General features: G+C 43.5%; 1 protein-coding gene across 1 annotated transcript in view; it reads left to right on the forward strand.

Annotated features, from left to right (window-relative positions):
- The first annotated feature begins 5,686 nt into the window (after positions 1-5,686).
- Positions 5,687-19,915, forward strand: part of sulf2a (sulfatase 2a) — a 29,826-nt gene continuing 15,597 nt past the window's right edge. Inside the window, exon 1 of the mRNA XM_073468577.1 lies at positions 5,687-5,750. The gene's annotated coding sequence lies outside the window, so the exon portion shown is untranslated. The remainder of the gene's footprint in view (positions 5,751-19,915) is intronic.

Raw genomic sequence — 19,915 nt, forward strand, 5'->3', positions numbered from 1 at the left:
TTTTCTTCTCCAGTTGTCCACACACTCTTTCTGAGACACATATACGCCACATAAACACAAAGACAGACACACACAGTTGGTGGGAGTGACGACCTTGAGACCTGTTGATGTTGTTTGCAGCAGCCGTGCTGTGAATACATAAGAGGCCATGTGGGACTCCCGGCGAAAATGGGGCACTTGACATGCCGTTTGTAAAAATGACTGGAAAATGTGCAGGAGGGCTGGCGATGCAGTCGAAGGGAGAGACCGGCATGAATATGGATTGTATGCTAATGCTGCATGCAAAGGCTGTTGACTCAAGCTGTTGATGAAAGCTGAGGACATGTTCCCCCATCGCCACTTAGAAGGTAGAGCTATCGACAAACCCATTGTGGACGCCGCCGCATCCCCCGGCCAGGGGGGCATCGTGATGACAGGTGGCAGATATCAGTGACAGCAGCCAAGGTGACACAGCTCAGCAGTCTCTGAGGGCCCACAGGCGGCTGGGGCAGCGCCGGTGTCTGCTCATTTTACCGCTGCCTTGACCTTTTGTGGTTAGACACAGGGAGGTTATATTAAAGGGTCGTAAAGCTAATATCTCCCATTAGCCTCATTCAGCCCTTTCAGAGCTATACTTTCTTCCACCTGCTCCACTTGGTGTTGTTCTACATGTTTACTGTCTGTAGCAACACCGGCTGGTGCATCTGTTTTTATAAACATTTTTAATTTGCCCCATTAAAAAAAGCTGAATTGTCAGTAAAAAGTTTTTATGCTTGGCTAGGATGGAAAAGTTGTTACACTGGAAAAGAAAAGATGCAATAAAACCTGATGGAAACAGTTTTTTTTTAGATGACTTGTTTATAGTTACATCTTTGTCTACAAGGCATTCATATCATTCTGCCAGAGCAAAATGTAAAAATTGGGTGTTGTGTAACTGCAATGTCGCTGGTTTAAAAATAATCAAAGGTGAGAGGCAGCAAATAAATGTCACGATGTATCAGAGTCACAGATGCGTACTTAATTTTGTAAGTTGGCTGCTTGAATAGACTATCTCTATTGACTAAATTCAAATTTTGCAACAGTTTCAGCTTCAACTTGGAAACATAACCTGTGTTTCATTACTCATTCAGTCACACACTCTAGGCTCCTGTAGACTACATTAAAAGTAGTCTGACAGTAAGTAGCACTCACGTGTTCCCCCTCTGAGTCCCTCTTCATCTGTATGTATGAGATGCTGTTAACAGGTCCTGCGATGAGGCGGCAACAAGAGATCAGTGCGTAAATCTCAGTGCTGCTGCTCCCCTCAGCTCTAATGATAGAGAGGCAGAGGGACTCCTTGACAACGACGCTCAGACGCTCCTCTCTCAAACAGTGAGAGAGCGAAGAGTATTCTACGGCTGGCGGGAGCAAATAAGGAGATGCACGTTGTTGTGTGTCTACAAGTGTGTGTGCTTCTGCGTGTGTGTTGTGTTTCTCTGCCTGTGCACACATCAGCTCAGTGTGTGCATGTGTGATTCCTAACATTCACATGTGGACGGCCATCGGGCTGCTGTGTGCGAGTGCAATCAGCTTTCAATCTCACCCCTCTATGTGGCTGAGCTGCTGCGGTGCAGGTGCCCCACGGGGAAATGTAATTATACCCTGCTGGCCACAGAGTACAGGCTTCACTGCCCTATCTGTCTCAGGAGGGACAGCAGCTAGAGGCCCCTTCTCACTTGCAATATCAAACAGCATGTCACTAAAGCCCCACTATATCTCTGAAATTTGTATTAAATCCTCGCTCCGATCTCCTCCTCTAATCAGCTTTTAGATCCCGGGGTTATCGGTGGCCTTTTGCTACAGTTTTGTTACAGTTGTGAATAATTTATGACAGAATTAACTGTGGTTGCTAAGAGCAGTGATTGGGAGATTTGGGCACACAGCCAAAATCTGACTGGAGTTCAAAGCCACTCTGCTCAACCGTTTTTCTGTCTGATAAGCAAATTCTCATCACCGCAGATCTAATTATCCACATAATTATTTTCATCGCACTTCCACCACCTGAGTCCCTCTGTGCGGATTTGAAGGGTTTTATCGATTCACCTGCGGTATATTCCTCTCATCTTGTCTGTGATTCTTTCTTTTATGACCATGTCGCCTCCACTGCCTGCGATTGGCCGCTCCCTCATTGAGGTGTGTGCTGAGATGGTGTCCATTAGTAGAGCAAAGCAAACAGACCCACCCCACTCTCTTGGATTTAGGCAAACAATCAATGAGAGCACTCACATAACAGCAGTCTAAGTGGCCCACTGATGTTACGATTAAATGAATACAGGATGCAGTGGTGATGGCAGGACACACAAACAAAATAAAACAGATTATTTTCTATTCTGGAATTCGTTTCATGTGTACAAAACATCACCCCGAACCTTCTGCCCTGTTCAGAGTCTTAATGCGAAGAAGGGATTATATGGTAAATGATGGAGAAAAGACAGCAAACAAAAAAAGATCAGCTATGACAAATTTAAGACGTCACTAAATAAAGTAAGACAAGGGTGAAGCCGGGACGACAAATATACCAGCAGTGAGGACAACACTTGACTGAACATTTTACCCTGTGAGTCTTCGTGCGTCACCTGTTTCATCATGTTGTACCTAGTCATGGTAACTTACTAGAAGTGCAGCTGTGCCAGAACACTTCTGTTTCCTTCATTTCCCTGATTTGCTACACTCCAACTCTACCTTAATCTTCATTCCTGTGTTCGTCACCCTCTCTCCGTCCCTGTGTTTAGCCCGGTCACAACTTCCCCCTCGCCCCCTCCCTCGTGCCTCTCCCTCAGGGTGTAGCAGCCATTGTTGTGCCTAATAAGGTTTATGGAATTACAGATCTCTGAAATTGGATTTTCTCACTTCACCAAAGCAGCAGGATTACGGGTTTAAGGCCGGGTGCATCGGGGAACAAATGACCTGTGACTGAACTGTTTTTTTCCTCACTGCACCCTCAAGGTGGGCAGATCAAGACGTTGATGTGCCAACAGTTCTGGAGAAAGACAGAAAGACTGTCAGGTTTCTTGTATCCGCACATGTACCTGGCAATTAAATGGATTCTGAGTCAGCCGGCTTTTTGGCTCCTACGTCTGGATTTGTGTTTCTCTCATGTCGACCACTCTCACACACTCCTCCTCTGTCTGTCCTCACAACTTCTGACTGTGTTTGATCTAATTCTAATCTAATGAATCTTTTGATCTTCCCCGTCTGACACCCAGACACAGCCCAGATTTCTACATCCAAAGTATCTCAATTCGTTCTAATCCTTAAAATCTGGCCGCTGGTGAAGCAATTGATTCTCAGTGATGTACAGAGATTTGGGCTTTCTAGCCTGTGCCTGTGTTTAATGAACTGCGGGATTCCTTTGCTAACCTTGAAGGTTAAAAGAAACTAGCTCATCGCAAATCGAGATAGATTCCTCTGTTATTGTTCAGATGTGACTGAGCATTATCTACAGCTGGAATGAAGGAGTAGCAGGCGATAGTGAGAAATGAAGTGAGAAAGCACCAGAGACAGGCAGCGCAGTGAACACATTGAGATGTTGGCAGGAAGGTGGTATTCATTAGGAGTGGTCCATAGTGGCGGCTTAGTGAACTCTTAATTGGGGAAGAGACAGGGCTGGGGATGATGGATCAATAGGGGCAGAGCCAGGGTTCCAGCCCACTGAAATCAATCAGCCTCTTGCCCGATGGGGAGAATGCAGCCAATCAAACAAAACGCTCCCGCTCATTTACCCTCTCGGTCAAACTTCATCGGGATCAACAGACGGCTCATTCCAGCTTATCTCGGTCAGAAGAGAATGGAGTCGCCCGATTGCTTTTATTCGCTAACGTGGCCATTAGGTCGCATTGCTGGAATGCTCTGAAATGTCGTTACAGTTTTAGTGTTACTCTGCCAAGAACGGGAGATTATCCCAACTAATAAAACATGATTTATTAACACAGGAGCGCTTTATGGAGAGGAATATTAAATGAACCCCTGGAGTATTTTTACTCCACTGCTAAAAATAGTCACTTTCTCCTCTTCTTCATCTTCCTCTTCGCCTGGGTAATAACCATCTTTCTGCCCTGTCACTTTTTCATGTATCATCCTCTTATTCACATCAAGGACAAGGCCAGGTGTCGCATTTTCTCTCAGTTGCCGTGCTTGTCACACTGCCTTGTCACCCACAGCCTGTTCCAATCCCGTCCTGATTCTTCCTCCCCCTCTCTGCTTATTTATATTAAATCTGTCACTCCTTTATTTTAGCGAGAGAAAAGGAAAGTAAATCATGTTTGCCATTTGCAGCCTGCAGTGTCTGCTGGATGCTGCAACTTTATGTGGATGTCATCTCTGGCCAAATAAAACCCTGTCAAAACAACTGATGTCTCTGCTGTGTTGTATTGTTGTTGCACGGCTGAAATTCCTCCCCGTCGTTGTGTCCTTCAAAAGTCTATGTCAGTTATGTGTTAAGCTATCTAGGAATATGCTTCACAGTGCAAAGCAGGCCTTGACTGAGGTCTTAGGCTCATTTTATTGCTCCAGATGGACACACAGACAGATTGACGGGCACAGGTGTCCGCCCTCACCTCTCTTTGAAGCCCATGAGTGGCCGGCAGAGCTGGCGTGGGCAGAGAGCAGCTGGGGTCAGAGACGTGCCTTGGCGGTGAGATACATATGAGCTTATAAGGTTCTCCAGTTTATTCTTAGCCTTGCTGCACATAAACTGGTGCGGGTGAGTGTGCATTACCACATTTTCGGGTGCAAATCATTTTAAGACTATGTATGAAATACAAGTGGCTCCATCGGCCAAGAGAGATGAAGGCCAAGTTCTCATAGTGTGGTTATGGAGATGTCAAAGCTGGTTTGGTTTGGCTCAGAGGTTTACAAGCTGGACACTGACACCTGTCCAGTCGGGACATGGATCAGACAGCATCAGTCCTGTCAACATGTCTTCACAGGCAGACACAGAACAAGGCCTACAAGATCTTAACCAGAGGCTGTTGGAGACACGGAGACAGTGTTAGAAGCAGCTGAGGTACAGAAAAATAGCAGTTTTCTCTCAGCTCCTTCCATCAAGCTGCAATCTGACACCAAGTTTAAAGCAGTGGAAGGCTTTACTTGTCAGCCTGCCTGAAACTGAGCAGTGCTTATATAGCATAACAAATAGAAACTCATTATTATCACTATCGTTGAAAGTGTCCTGGAGGGTTTGAGATAATTATGTTTAAAAAAATTTACACTATTTTATCCGGCACAAATCTAATTAAACCACCTCCTCAACTACTGCCTGCTTCCACAGGCATCACAGCATCAGTCAAATATGCATTTTATCCTGTGCAAATATCATGCCCACTCTCATGAAGTGTATGGTTGTTTATCTCCAGTTTTACCTACAGTTTGTCACAGTGTTTTCGTCTGAAACAGATGTGTCACCATCCTTGGGGTATGTGTGTGGGAGGGGTGGTGCCTGGGGGTGGCATCTGGACTCAGATGGAGTGAGACAAAAAGCCCAGCATCATGAGCATGAATGAACCAGAATGCCTGCAAAATTTAATAGATTTTTAAAAAGCTTTTTGAAAAAAACATGCCCAAATTGCATAGATAGAAGACGGTCTGGCTCTGTTTAGGCTTCTAAGTGGAAGTTGCACATGTTCCAAGTATTCATCCACTCTGGACTTTGTGTTTGCTTGCAGAACTTGGCAGTCAGAGGCTGATATCTGTGGGAGAGAAGAACATCAGAGACAGCTTGTTTAGAAAGAAAGGTAAGGCTGCTCATTTCTTACACACTGTGAAAGTGATATGTCCTTCTGCCATTACATTTCCCCCTCGCGCACACATACGCAAAGAGTTGTCTCATATGTGTGGATGCAGATTTTTGTTATGTTGCTGTAGCTAAAGTGGGTTTCTGTATTTTTCTGTTTGTTTACACACAGATGTGGGTCAGTGCATGCAAGGTCGTGTCTGCATGTTTCATCATTGAAATATAATCACAGTATAAAGTTCAGTCACTCTAGCGCAGTCTGTATATCTATCTGGGTATCACTCCTCCACCTGAGCAGACAGGTTCTGATCATTGCTCCTGTTACCATGGATTCTGCAGACCTGAGAGGAAACAAACAACACAGCGGGCCACATTTAACGTCAATGCTCTATTTACTGCGGGGGATAGATTCTTCGCCTCCAGAGGCGACTCACGCATCATGCTGCTTTAGTCAGTCTCCAAATCACATCACCTCATTTGATCTGCCTGTTTGTGATTAGCATTTCATCCTGCATGAATAAGAGGATGGTTATTGCTGGCCACACTGAGATGGATTCGGTGATCAAAGAGAGCTGTGGGTGTCGTGGTTTTGTTGTGGCCACAGCAGATGCCCCCTCTGTGGCCGTCAGTCCAAATGGTAATTACGAAGAGAAAAGCGAGGGAAAAGGATGATGCAGAGAGTGAGGGTGAGGTGAGGCTGAGGGAAATAGTCATGAGAATTAATGAGCAAGCTACAAAGCTCACAATTATCAAATCAGCAGCTGAAAAATCGTGTTCACCCCCTGTGGCTTTGGGCTGTAAACCAGCTTCATGTCTTTACTAAACAAGCAATGAAAGCTGAGGCCATTTTTTATGCTTTAAATCAGTAGTTTGAGGCAGTGAGTTTAAAAAAATGGAAATGATTTTGTGCAGAGGCTGTTGAAAGAGGCAATAAATCTGCATGACCTGGACACATCACCGCTGCAGTGTTACCACTTTCCTGTTGGCTGTTTACCAGTGGCTTGCTTGTGCTGCTGCTGTGATCAGAGTCATCTTGTGCGAACAGTTGGATGGCAGCAGAGGAAGCAGCTCTCAGCACATGTGGGCACATTATGTACACAGCTGTGCACAGCTGAGTCATTATCACTTGCAAAAACATCAGTACGTGACTGTAATCAGCTCTCCTTTTTGATTAACAAACGACTCACTACAAAGAGCTCCTAATATAGCCGTGATAATTGAGTGTTTTGTTTCTGAAAAAAAAATAAAAACACGCCAGACTATGTAACTTTTCTTCATGGAGCATTTGAGGGAGACAAACTTTGATTTTCCTTCTTGTCACAGTGAAACTACCAACAGCAGACAGGTGAATGATGTGCCTTTGGTAAGCTATTCTGTTTGAGGACTGATCTCCACTTCAAAACCCCAGTGTGAGGACAGCATTCACCTCTCTCTTTCTTCCTCCTCTTCTTGCTGGCAGAGGGAGCCTTCGGCAGTGTGGGATAAAAACCAAAAGTCTTCAAGAGGAACTCTTCAAAGGCGCAGTTCATCTGCCGAGTGAGGACCTCATCAGTTCAGTTTTCTTCTCTTAAACCACTGTCCCTTCCACAGAGCTCTGGTTGTTTACGCACATAGTTATGTGATATTCCTCCTCCGTCCGTTTGCAGCCGGTTGCGTAAGGTGCTTTTGATATCTTGTGAGTGACGAAGGGATATTTTCCCTTAACAACTTTGGGGGATTAGCCTGTTTGTGGTGGCAATTTCTCCTCAGACCAGTTCCTCACATCCTCACATCCTCTCTGGGGTGTGTGATGAACATTGTTGGGCTCCGGGAGCAATTTCCTGACCCTCATTTTCCACATCAGCAAGACGGGGACTGCCAGCTTGCTTCCATGCCGCAGCCTGCCTTCGGCCCACTGATTAAAAGTCAAATATTAAAGTGCTCTGTTGTGAGCTCGGCCTAATTGATTCTTTCCGCCGGGTGCACACAGAATGGGCTGACAGCAGGCGATACCAGGCTTTGTCAACATCGGGCATGCTGCCTGACGCTCAGGACGGCACCCCAATAAAGCCCCCTGTGAGTGTGCCAACCTGCGGCGCCACACACAGAGAGGCCACTCGGCACCCAGGCCAAGCTTTATAGTGACAACACAGAAGAGGCTCATTCTTTTGCTGTGTGTCAGCTCCCATCGGCTGGCTGGGAAGTTGGCTCTCTATTTGTAAGGAAGCGACTGGCTGTGAAGAAGTGTGTGGGTCTGTGTGTACGTTTGCGTGCATCTCCACACTTGGAAAAAAAAATCTTTTCTGCCAATTGCATAACCACTCAGCTAACTTAAGCTATCTGGGGCGACGGTGCTGAAAGGAGGTTTCATCTGAATTCCACAAAAGGCTCTCTTCTTCTCTTCCCATCCCCAGCTCTCCTGCCGTTAAGATAATTGCTTTAATAGCTTTTAATCACAGCCGTGTTTAACAAGGAGCTTACCAAACACAGGATGACACCAAGTATGTCATCACTGCCCACCCTGTGAAAAACTGCAGGACATCTGGTGGAGATATGGAGCGTCTGGTTGAAGCTTGTGGCGTTTTACCCTCCCTTAACTACAATGTAGGGCTAATTAATTGAATCTCTACAGCAGTAAAACAGTGTCCCTGCATCCCTGTCCTCTCTTGTCTGCTTACCCTATGGATTTACCGGCCGTTTTATGTGTCTTGAATTGGCTGTACTCCCCATTTATTTTTAATGCTTGTCTACTTCAAATGTAGGAGAGTGCAACAGCGATATTGCCGCTATACAACGCTCATTAAGCGCAGACATTCATCCACGACGCTTTTCTCATGAATCTGATTGACCTTTTCACTCAGTGTGATCCACAGTAAAAGGTTATAGCCGCCTATTAATCCCCCCCCCATGGTTGAATAGCTGGGTATATCTCCTGTCCTGTCCGATGTTTTATGTTCCATCTGAGCTGATGGGAAGGTGCGATAGGAAGGTTTAAGGTGCGTGGGGGTGGGGTGACAGAGGTCAGAGAGCTGGCCGATGGTGGGGTAATTACTCTATTAGTGAAATGGGGCCATGCTCTGCACTCCGACACTGCGCTAATTACAACACAGGGGTGATGAACTTGATCAAGGCGCTGCTCATTCATGTTTAATAGCAGAGAGAGAAAAAGAAGACGCAGAGCAAGAGACCATTTTGAGGAGGATGTAATCACAACATGTACCTTTTCCAGCCGTGCAAATCCAGTGCACTCACTACTTGAATTTTAAAAATTCACATTTCAGTGTGACCGATTGGCAGCACAGTCGTGGAATGGTCTCCCTGCTGCTTCAGTAGTAAGGGCCACTGAAAAGTAATCACAGTGTCCTCTCCCTTGAGCACCGAGCAGGGTTTCATTTCTGCCTCCATCCTGTTACTTCCCCGCTGTAGATCCCAGGGGGGTGTCCAGAGGCTGAGTGGGGGGTCACGATCACAACCACAGGGGGGCAGACAGCTGGCTGCCTCTCTGACAAGAGCCTAATGGAGGGCTAATAGGAGCGAGGAGAGTCCTAGAGACCGCGGCTGTGACCTTGACACAAGCCTGTGGAGGCAGGTAGACAGGAGGAGGCGGAGGAGGGATAGAGAGGTGGAGTACAATAATAGAGGCTGACAGGCAGGTGGTTTAATATCTCTTTTCCATCTCCTTTTTCTTTCTGACTCTGTTTATTTGAACTTTGCTTACCTCTGTTGTCCAGCCACTGACCCTTCAAACAACTTCAGCATAAAGGAAGGAGATTTTCTCTCTCTCTCCTTTTTGAGTGGGTGGGTGAGTCACTTAGCTTTGTGTGTATGTACATGGGTGTAGGCATACGTCAGAAAAAAATCTTTAAATGTTGTTTTGATTTTTCTTCAAAGATTTTCTTTCTTAACTTTATTTTTATGTTTGTTACTGTTGTTATTTTGGCAGTTCTCTTTACTGAGAGAAATTCCTCTTTTTCTCTTCTATGTTAGTGGTGATAATTTATTCTGTTTTGGGGAACATTTATTGAGATTAGAGCAACAATCTTTTTATGACTACATGCAGGCTGAAATTTATCAGGGTTTTCTTTTATTTATTGTTGAAGACGATTTCAAGTTTCTATTATGTTCTTGTACAGTTTACTGCCAGTAGTATTTTAAACTTGATGACTTTGGTGACCAATGGAGTCCCTTTACAGTTACATTTAGTTTCAGCTGTTGCAAACAGACTTCACTACTGCCACCCTTATGATGCCCCATCATGGAGTATAATTATATACTTTGTATACCAGACATGTGACTCCAATCATTTGGTTTAAGTCTCCAGCAAGTCTTTTCATCCAAGTCTCAAATCATTTTTTCTTTGTCAAACCCAGTCACGTACCCCAGCCTTACCTGCAGTGTCATGTCTTTGTGAAGACAATAGACAACATTTTAGGACCTGTCTAATAATGATATTATTGGCCAATTTATCATACCTATTCAAAAAGTATGTCAATGCATTGAAGTTGTATTGTAATTATTGATATTCAGTGAAATACATGTATTCAAAAAATAAACAAATAACTTTATGAAAGCTTATTTATTTCTTAATTTATTCTCATTGAATAAATATTCCCTCCCCACTGCTTTTAACCAGTGACATACTGACAGCCAGACTAAAGCAAACAAAGAACTAAACAAATAAAATGAACATAGATGAGTCCTTTTGAATCATCATGTCTCAGGACAAGTAAAGTCTCAAGTCTTTAACTTATTTTCTGTCAGCTCAAGTCATGAGTCCAAGTCACAATGACTCGAGTCCACATTTCTTTTTGTTACATTCATATGTGTGTGACTATGTACGGGAGGCATGAGAGTGTTTGTCTCACTCCTCTGTCCGTGATACAGATCAGAGGGAGGTCAGGCCTGCAGGGACAGCCAATGAGCATCATCCACAGTAAAGGGAGAGCCACTACCGCCTGATCAATCTGAGCTCTCATTAAAAGGCTGCCAAGCCCTTTGCAACCCGATACAATATCAATACCGTAGCACCACAGAGAGACCTCCAAAGCTGTTAGGCAAGCCGCTGGCAGCTTAACTGTCATTACCAGACGGGCAACATGCCAGAGACCCCCTTCGTGGGCCACTTAGGCTCCCCTCATGGTCCCAAACACAGGTCAGTGCAGACAGATGGGCTGTCTGGGCAGCTGTCCCGGGGACGAGGCAGAGAGAGATGGATACAGACCTGTAGAGGAGGAGACAGCATGTGCTCTCTCACAATATAGAGGGATGATGTGGGTTGTGTGCAGTTACATGTCGCTGCGGTTTCACCTGAGGCTTGTTTGTTTGCCGCTGGTATTTTCTGTGTCGGTCATGTACAGAGGATGCTTACAGGGACCATCACACATGTTTGAATTTAAACTGAACAAAAGACAAAGAGTTTAGTAAGAAACACACTCTCTGAACTATGGAGGTGTTGTTACTGCTAAAAAAAATCTGCTCTGGGTTCTGGCATACATCCAAAGATTCCTGCTGGGAAAACCACGAGCACTGAATAGCGCTCTGTGGTAATTTCTGAGTAGAGCAAATGGAGGGAATATTAGTGGCCATACATAGAAATCCTCTGTAATTCAAACCATTGTGTGGAGGTCTCCCCTCTGTGCTCCAGTCTTAACCCCCTGTGTGGTTCCGATAGGGGAGGGAGGGATCAGTCGGTGCGTCTCTAAACCCCCAGTAATCCGCCGACAAAAGGGCCAGGAGAAAGCCAGCTATCGAAGGTAGGGGGGTTAGGACAGAGAATGGGAGGAGTGAAGAAGTAAAGAAGTGGTTGTCGCCTCTCCAACCCCCCAAGGGTGTGCTTAACACCAGAGAGGATGGTCCTCACGGCACCTACAGACCCCTGCCACCCTAGTTTAAAACATTCCTCTGCTGTGTAGAGCTCTCTTTTCAAGAACCTTTGTTTATCAGTCGAGGAGAAGAATGCAGAGTCTATGCATGTGATCACTTCTGCAGCAGCTGAACTCTAACTTCCAGCCAGCGTATTGATTTATCCGGGCTGTCAGTAATTTATTCAGCGGGCGGGCGGCAGTTGTTTACTGAAAGTTGAAACCGATATTGTCTGTAATCATCATTAAGTCAGGGCCATTAGGAGCAGTCCCCACTGCAGGTGCTAATTTGATGATGGGGAGACAAATGGCATGTAATTAAAACACAACAAATGACAGCTGAAAACCTATGAGTCCTGTAGAATACGATCTAATTTTACCAACGCATGTGCAGCTTATAAACTATAGAGACAGACAGTACTGTTTACAGAAGATAAATATCACTGCATGCTCCTGATAAGATTCCTCTCATCAAGCTTTTTTTAGTGCCTAGCAGATCATATTTTGAGTTATTTCTCGTTGGTGCTGCAGTTACGCAGTGTCATGCAGAAGTCACTTGACTGCACTGAGGTCTCAGTGAGGTAGTTAGGTCGGTGGAACAATTGGCCCCGGCTGATTTGTCTGTAATCCATTTAGCTGAGATGTGACACACTGTAGGGGGGCTTTGCCTCTGGTCAATAAGTGCCAATAAGAAACAGCCATCACTCAGCGGGCTGCCCTGTCCACCAGCTTGCTCACTTGTTTCAGCTGTCAACCCCTGTCTCAAAGGAGCTGGCAATTGTGCTGCTCTTTCGGACGCACCACAAATGGCTTTCCCATACCAACCTCAATAGGACAGGAAAGGCAAGGACACTCGCAGACTGCAAAGCAGGCACATTTCCCTCCGACATCTGAATAAACCCATCTGAAGTGAAAACAGCCACGTATTTACAAAACACCATTGACAGTTGCTCATTCTCTCAGTCCTAAACCCCTGGAGGTGGGGCTGTGGGGGGCTGAACCCAAGTCAGGGACAATCGGGGCTCTGTTTGTGTTTTCTCTAACACCTCCGTGTTCTCTTTGGGCTCTCTTGGAGCGTACCGCAAGGGTGCAGAGGAGGAGGGGTAAATGCCATGACCCCGCCGTGGACCCTGACTGAAGCCCCCCCAAAAAACCTGCAGACCACCACGCTAGCGCTACATAGTGCCTGGTTGCTGCGGGAAACGGAAAGAAAGAAATCAGTCACCAAAACATCATCACTGCAGCAGTTTTTGACATTGTTATTATGTTGTGGCTGCAATCCGAGCTTATTATGAGGAATATCTTAACTGAGTTAGTTTGTTAAACCTTGAGGAGACAAAACGGCAGGCAGCAGCTGTATGATGTCCCTCTAGTGCTGCCGGGGCCAAACAATTTCAGAACGGTACAACAATACAACGCTGTTCATTTCCTCCAGATTCAGAGATAATTAGCCTAACTGCGCCTCTCTCCTTTTATGTCCCCTTGTTGGAGAGGGAGAGAAGTTTGTCAACAGAGCAGATACAGGGAGTCTGTCAGAGCTCTTTGTTCTGCAGAGAGAACACATCATGACTGGGCCTTTTGTCTGAACTGACACCATCATATAGAATTTTCTTTTCCTACCTCTCTCTCTCTTTCCCTCTCTCCCCCGCTCTTATTTTTTCCACCAAACCATTCACCCATCACTCCCATCACTCTCTCTCACGATGAAACCATTTAAAAGATAATGACCCCTGTGGATTATGGAGTTGCAAAGATGGAAACATTTTACCCTGTGTCTGCATGTGGCCCAGGGTCTAACTTACAAAGTAGTGTGACTACCAGAAGTTAACTTCTGAGGACAGAGAGTGTGTGTTTATTACCCTACTTACATGTGACTTTAACTTACATACTACTACATGAATATAATTTGCATAATGAGTCTTAAAATGACCAATGTAGAAAGTAGAAAGTATATTCCATGGCCGACTGTTACACCAACTGTGATTGTTGAATATCTCATTCTTAAACCATGGGTATTGCAGTGTTTCTCTGTAGCATTAACACAGAAAACTACAACTCTGCACACACGTCTAAAAAACTCAAACCTCATGTATTACAAACAAAGCCTGCCAAACTCTACACACCTCTCAATATTTACACACTTTGTTCACCTTAAATACACTGGTAATCAGGGTGTGGCATTTTGAAGGCCAATTGGTTTCACTCATTTATCACCTGTTTAAACTCAATTGGCAAAAAACTTTAGTCACCAGTCAGAGTATAAAAGAGGCATCGGGCGACCTCTACTACACAATTATTATCTCCTGGATTGTACTGTTCAGTATGGCAACATTCTTTAGACTGTATGTACCATAAAATTACAACCTGTTTTGGGCCCAAAAAGCCTAAATGTTAAAATAAAAAATTAGGAAAAAGGAACTGTTTCCACTCAATTTTATACAGTTAAACATGTGGCATGGTCTCATGCAGCCAAAATTACTTTGATGGTCGTGTGTTAAATTTATCACTCCAGTGTTTAAATTGAACCTCTGTAAGAAATACTCATAGCTATGTGTATTGTGTTGGTAGAATGAATCTGTTTTGAGTGTGGTGATTCATTTTGCCAAGACATTTGTGAAGTTTTGACAAAATAGTGAGCTGTTTTCAGTTTAATGTTTAGAGTTTTGAGAAATTGAACTATAGTTTAAGGAACCGTTTAGTTTAGTTTAGTTCATTTATTTGACTTGGACATAACATTAACATTGCTAATTCAAAATACATTCAATTAAAGCTAGTAAGGTGAAAAGAAATGAAAAGCAAAAAGAAAAGAAAATAGGTTAAACGTGTGTAAACAGTTGTGAAAAAATGTAACATGTTGATAGAAGCCTCCACTCCTCTACTAGGCTCAACCACAACCTAGTGGAACCTGGCTGCATGTATTTGCTTCCAGTCAGCCATAACAACAGTGCGGTCTGTCACTGATGCTGGGCAATTAGGCCTGGCTCGCAGTTGGTGTTCCAGTTCATCCCATTGTTGTTAGATGAGCCTGAGGTTGAGGCTGTGTGTAGGCTGTTTCTTCTGAAACAAAACTGGGAAAACCATTGCTTTATGGACCTGGTTAAAGTATCAAGATATGCTCTGACAACAAGATTTTTTTAATAACTTTATTTGTAAGTTGTCCAACAAAAAGTACAGAAATGTGATTGTTTGAGTAATCATGACACCCAACTCCACCCCAGCCCCCCTCCAGATGACTACAATCAGGGTTGTCAATTAAATTACAAAAGCAAAATTACAAGAATATATAAATATATATATATATATATATATATATATATATATATATATATATATATATATATATATATATATGTATACATATATATATGTACTGTATTTGTGTGTATAGATATTTAATTTTCACACACACACACACACACACACGTATATACATATATACAGTACATACATACATACATACATATATATATGTGTGTATATATATATATTTATATATATATATATATATATATATATATATATGTATGTATGTATGTATGTATATATGTATATATGTATATGTGTGTGTGTGTGTGTGTGTGTGTGTGTGTGAAAATTAAATATCTATACACACAAATACACACTGAAAACAACAAAGACAAAGCTAAAGACGTAAAAACACTCATGATATTAATAGAATATCAAAACCAACTTACACACAATCATAATCTTGTCTGAGTTACATGTGTTTCCCTTTATCAGACAGTACATTGGTCATATCAATATCACAATAACCTGAAGCATTAAATGCTTGGAATTCATGTAGATAAAGTAAATACATGAAAATGTAGCCAGAAACATTCATTCTTTGACTGCTGGAAAAAATATATATATATACACACAAATGAAGTGCAATGTGTGAGTGTACGTGAGAGAGAGCAAGCGAGAGAGAGCTTTCCAGCCATAACACATCACAGCTTCACCCCTTCTCTCAGGGCAGCAGACTCACTGCAGGATTAATGATGTGTTAAGTACTAAAATTATACTCATTCATTTTTTACCGTCTGGGCAGCAAATTCCACATGGTATTAAAGGTTAGAGAAGAATATTGTATAATGTATAAACAAGAAGAGAAACACACACAAATGTAGAGGCAAACAGTTAAACAGTAACTGCAGGGTGAAATATTTCACACTCGAGTCTCCTCATCGCAGCAGAAATCTCATTTTCTCTCTTTAAAAGTCTAACTACTGCTCTTTGTGTCTGCGTATTCAAACAGAAAATTGCTGTGTAGGTTCTGACTGTCATCTTTAAATGTCTGCAGAGTGCCGAGCTTATCTGAACCTGAGGGAAATCTAAATTAAATCTTCCCGGTGAATGGGATCAGCCTCCGCATTATCTCTTGTCATTCTCAACTATTAAAGTTAGTTATTAGGAAGTAAAGGCACATTTGTCAGAAGAATGTGCAGGGACTATTTTAAACCAAAGAGCTGTTGGAGAGGTATCGATATGATTTCAGGGTTATCATTCAGGGACTGGAGAGTTTGGGCCGACTGTGCTGGCCTGTTAAAGGAGTCGTTGATCAAGATGTCATCATACCAACATTAATCATTGATAAGCTGTTAGTTTAGAGGTCATTTGGTAGAACGGATCATGTGGAAAGCAGCTGTACAACGAGGCTGCATAAAGGACCTGTCGAGGCAGAGACAGTCCTCTCCACAGAAAATACAGCATTGGTCGCCAGTGGAAACTGCTTAAAACTACCCATGTTTACATTCAGTACAAAAGTAGGAACATTCCTATGGCACAGATAAGAGGAAAGGAGTGGGCGTTGAGATAACTGAAAGGCACACTAGTTGCCTTAACTATAACAATGAGAATGAGACTCAAAAATCAACTATCTTTTCCAGAATTGCTTTTAATTATGTGCTTTAATACTATAGTGTTTCTTTAATTGTCCACTTTAATGCACACACTCTTGCTTGCCTCGACTTTTTGTTTTTCTCTCCCAGTATGTGTCTACTCTGTGGACTTTCTTCGTCAGCAGTATGTTTTATAAAGTCGGCAAAAAAAACACACTTATGTTTTGGACTTTTCACCCGCAATTCCGTTTTCGCAACAGCGGGCGAGCCGCATGTGGAGGAAGATTGCTGTTAATTATGTAGCCTATGTGTTTGTCACGGAATTAGCGGAGCTTTGTTAACGGCTATTCTTCAGTAATACTGCAGGGGGAAGGCTAAGACAAGCATGTTATCAGCTAAAGACACGCCTTCAAGCAGGTAGCCCAGGTATAGTGGAAATGCAAATTCCTGCAATGCTGGGTTGTCGCATTGAGTCAAACCGCATTGAGCCAGGCTGGCACATATATATGAAAAGACGCTATAGCTGGTGATGGTAGTGGAGCAGTTGACAGATAAAGAGCCAGATAATTGCATCAGGTATTGGTAGAGACCAAAATCAGAGCTTTAAGAGAGTGAATCAATAGATAGACACACACATGACTCCAAATGATTGATGATGTTGCTCTTTAAATGCTGGATGTGTAAATAAGCTGCTTGCAAACACGTTTGTCATACTGACTTAAAAGATGATGATATCTCAATGCTGTGTTCACAACTTGTTTCTGCTGGCCAAATGGCTAAAAGATTTGTTGTTGCATTTTTATCCATACCTCAACTATAGGGTCAAAGCAACAGAAAATGCTCATTTGGGTCATTTTAAAGTGCACTGTCAAAGAACATATTTTGTCATTAAGATCCAGGATTGATGAGCCTGAATAAAAACTCTGTGTTTTTCCAGATTCTGGTGGTGTTGCAAAGATTTGCAAGCAGAGAATGACGGATGAAGGATGGCAACAAACCATGGCTTCTTATTATCATGAAAAAAGCATTCCATACTGTATTGAGAATTGAAAACCCCTCCTTCCACCGACACATACTCACACACACACACACACACACTCTCTCTCACACACACACACACACACACACACACACACACACACACACACATAAACTTCTCTGAGGGAAAGTTACTCTCAGATAGATGCATGCCACTGCAGAATTTGCATCTGAATGCCAACTTTTGTTGGTAAATTCAAGGGTCCTTGGAGATTTTGCACATTCTGTTCAGAGCTAGGCAGGCCAATGGGAACAAAGTCACACATTAGCAAAGCCCTGCCAGCCTCAATTATGACCAAAGGGATTGGCTTGATAGTGTTGCAGCGGGCCACATTCAGAACTGGATGTGTCTATTTAAACTTTCCTGGCCACTTCCTTTATGTTTCCAGCACTAGAATACAGTGGATGGCAAATTCCTGCATGGAGAACGATGTAGAGGAAATTTGGGGGCTCTCTGCTACCACATTCTGCTTTATTCTCCACTATTTTATATGGAAGACTTGGTCTGTGAATCTAGTCTTCATGTTTGAGAAAAATCCATCTGCAATGGAAGTGCTCAGGCTTTGTTCTCTCCAGACTCTATGCCTAGAGGTTTTTACTTTTTCTCACACGTTCTCCATCTTTTTCTTTCCTTGTCTCAGAACACTGGTGATAGAAAATCCAGGAGTCTTGCTTCAAGCTGTGGGCTTTCGCCTCCATATTTCATATGCATTATGAGACACCGCTGATTAAATTTCAAGTGTACGCCATGACTCGTCCTCCCTCAATATGTAATAAATGTCTGTTTTTCCCTCGGTTTTCTCATCTTCCGTCGGTGTTTCGTGCCTTCTCAGGGGGTTGCAGATTGGACGAATCAGACTTTATGCCTGTTTCAAAGCCCAAGGTGTTTTATTTATAGGGAAAAAGTACATTAACGCCCCTGCAAAGTCTCTGGAAGATTTATCAAGCTCTTTCTCTCTCTCAGCTCCCTCACTGCTTCACTTGAATGGTGATAGTTGAAGTACAGATGTGCGTTGTTGGGCAGTGTAACATATCTGTCTGTCGATCTGGTGTGTGTTTTCATCCTTGCACTCTTGCCACCGTCTTACCACCGTGCCCATGCTGTGACATGGCCAGCTCTGTTGTCACGGCATTTATAATTCAGCCTTCTCAATAAAAGATGGACGACATTAAGTTTTTATCTGGTGATGCAGTGCTGCTGCTCTCTCAGAGCCTCTTTACAAGCGGATGACTGAAGAGCAAAACTTTCCGTCTCTGTTCCGACTTCCAGGCATCACTTGGCATTAGTATAACCCGAGATGATCTTGTTCCTCAAACATGCTTTTAGAAGCTTATTCCCTATGATCTCATATTCTGCTAGCTTACTCCCCAGCCCTTCCTCTCCAAGCCCCCAACCTTTAATGAGTTTTGCTGAGAGTTATATTTACTCATGTTGTCTTGTGCTTCTGTCTAAATGGCAAAATTTCCTCTTTCATTCTGGGTTGTCTGGCTGAATCAGCATTGTCGTCTCGCAGCTCACTTAGTGCAAAGAGCTGATGTGGGCAGAGCTCTGTCAGGAAACGAGCTTCAAGTCATCCCAGTTTACAGAAACGACATGGTTTGCCTCACACTATGAATGCATACAAACCACCACATTGGTCATGTTGCTGGAGACTGAGAATAGCTCTGCTAAGTACCGCTGTTTTCTAACGGTTGTCCGTCTCTGTTCTTCCACACATCCTCAAGGTATAATGGCTTCTGTCTGTTTGGACGTTATGGTTTCCTCCGCTTTTTCCTTTTGCGGTTTCATGTAGCATCTGCCACCCGGAGAGATAAACAATAAAGGCAGATGAAAGAGAGAGGGAGAGAGCAAACTGTGAAGAAAGGACAGTATGTGTCAGTAAGAGCTGATAAAAGCCTGAAAATCCAATTAGTCCTCGGTATCAGGGGGAAGGAGGAGGCCTCATGGGGGTAGTGTCAGAAAATATTCACCAGCGGAGCATGTCAATAACACAACATTTACATACTTGGCTATTGATAGGTCAGCGTGTAAAATCGAGCAGATGTTTTCTTGTACGACGGGACTATATTTGGTTTTGCCCACATCAGCTTTTTGAACAGATAAACAACCATCAAACAGCGGCACTGTACCTTCCACACCACAAACCACTCAAATGACGGAGGGCCATTTTAATTTGAGCACACTGAATCTATTCTATATCCCCTGGAGATGTCCTGGAATCCATTTTGGTGACAGTTAAATGTCTGTCTTTCTTTCACCAGGTTTTTTTTTCTTGTGGATTTCCTCATTGCTAGTGTCTTGTTTTCATCCCATGCCAGAAATGAAAGGGGGATGCAGACAGAGAGCACAAGAAAGGAGCAAGGACAATTTCAAACAGCTCAGCGCCCTGGGTCAGAGCTCATGTGTTCCTTCGGGGGAGAACCACATGCCCTGGGAGTAGGAAACC

Source organism: Pagrus major, chromosome 6 (assembly GCF_040436345.1).
Source record: "Pagrus major chromosome 6, Pma_NU_1.0".
NCBI lineage: Eukaryota > Metazoa > Chordata > Actinopteri > Spariformes > Sparidae > Pagrus > Pagrus major.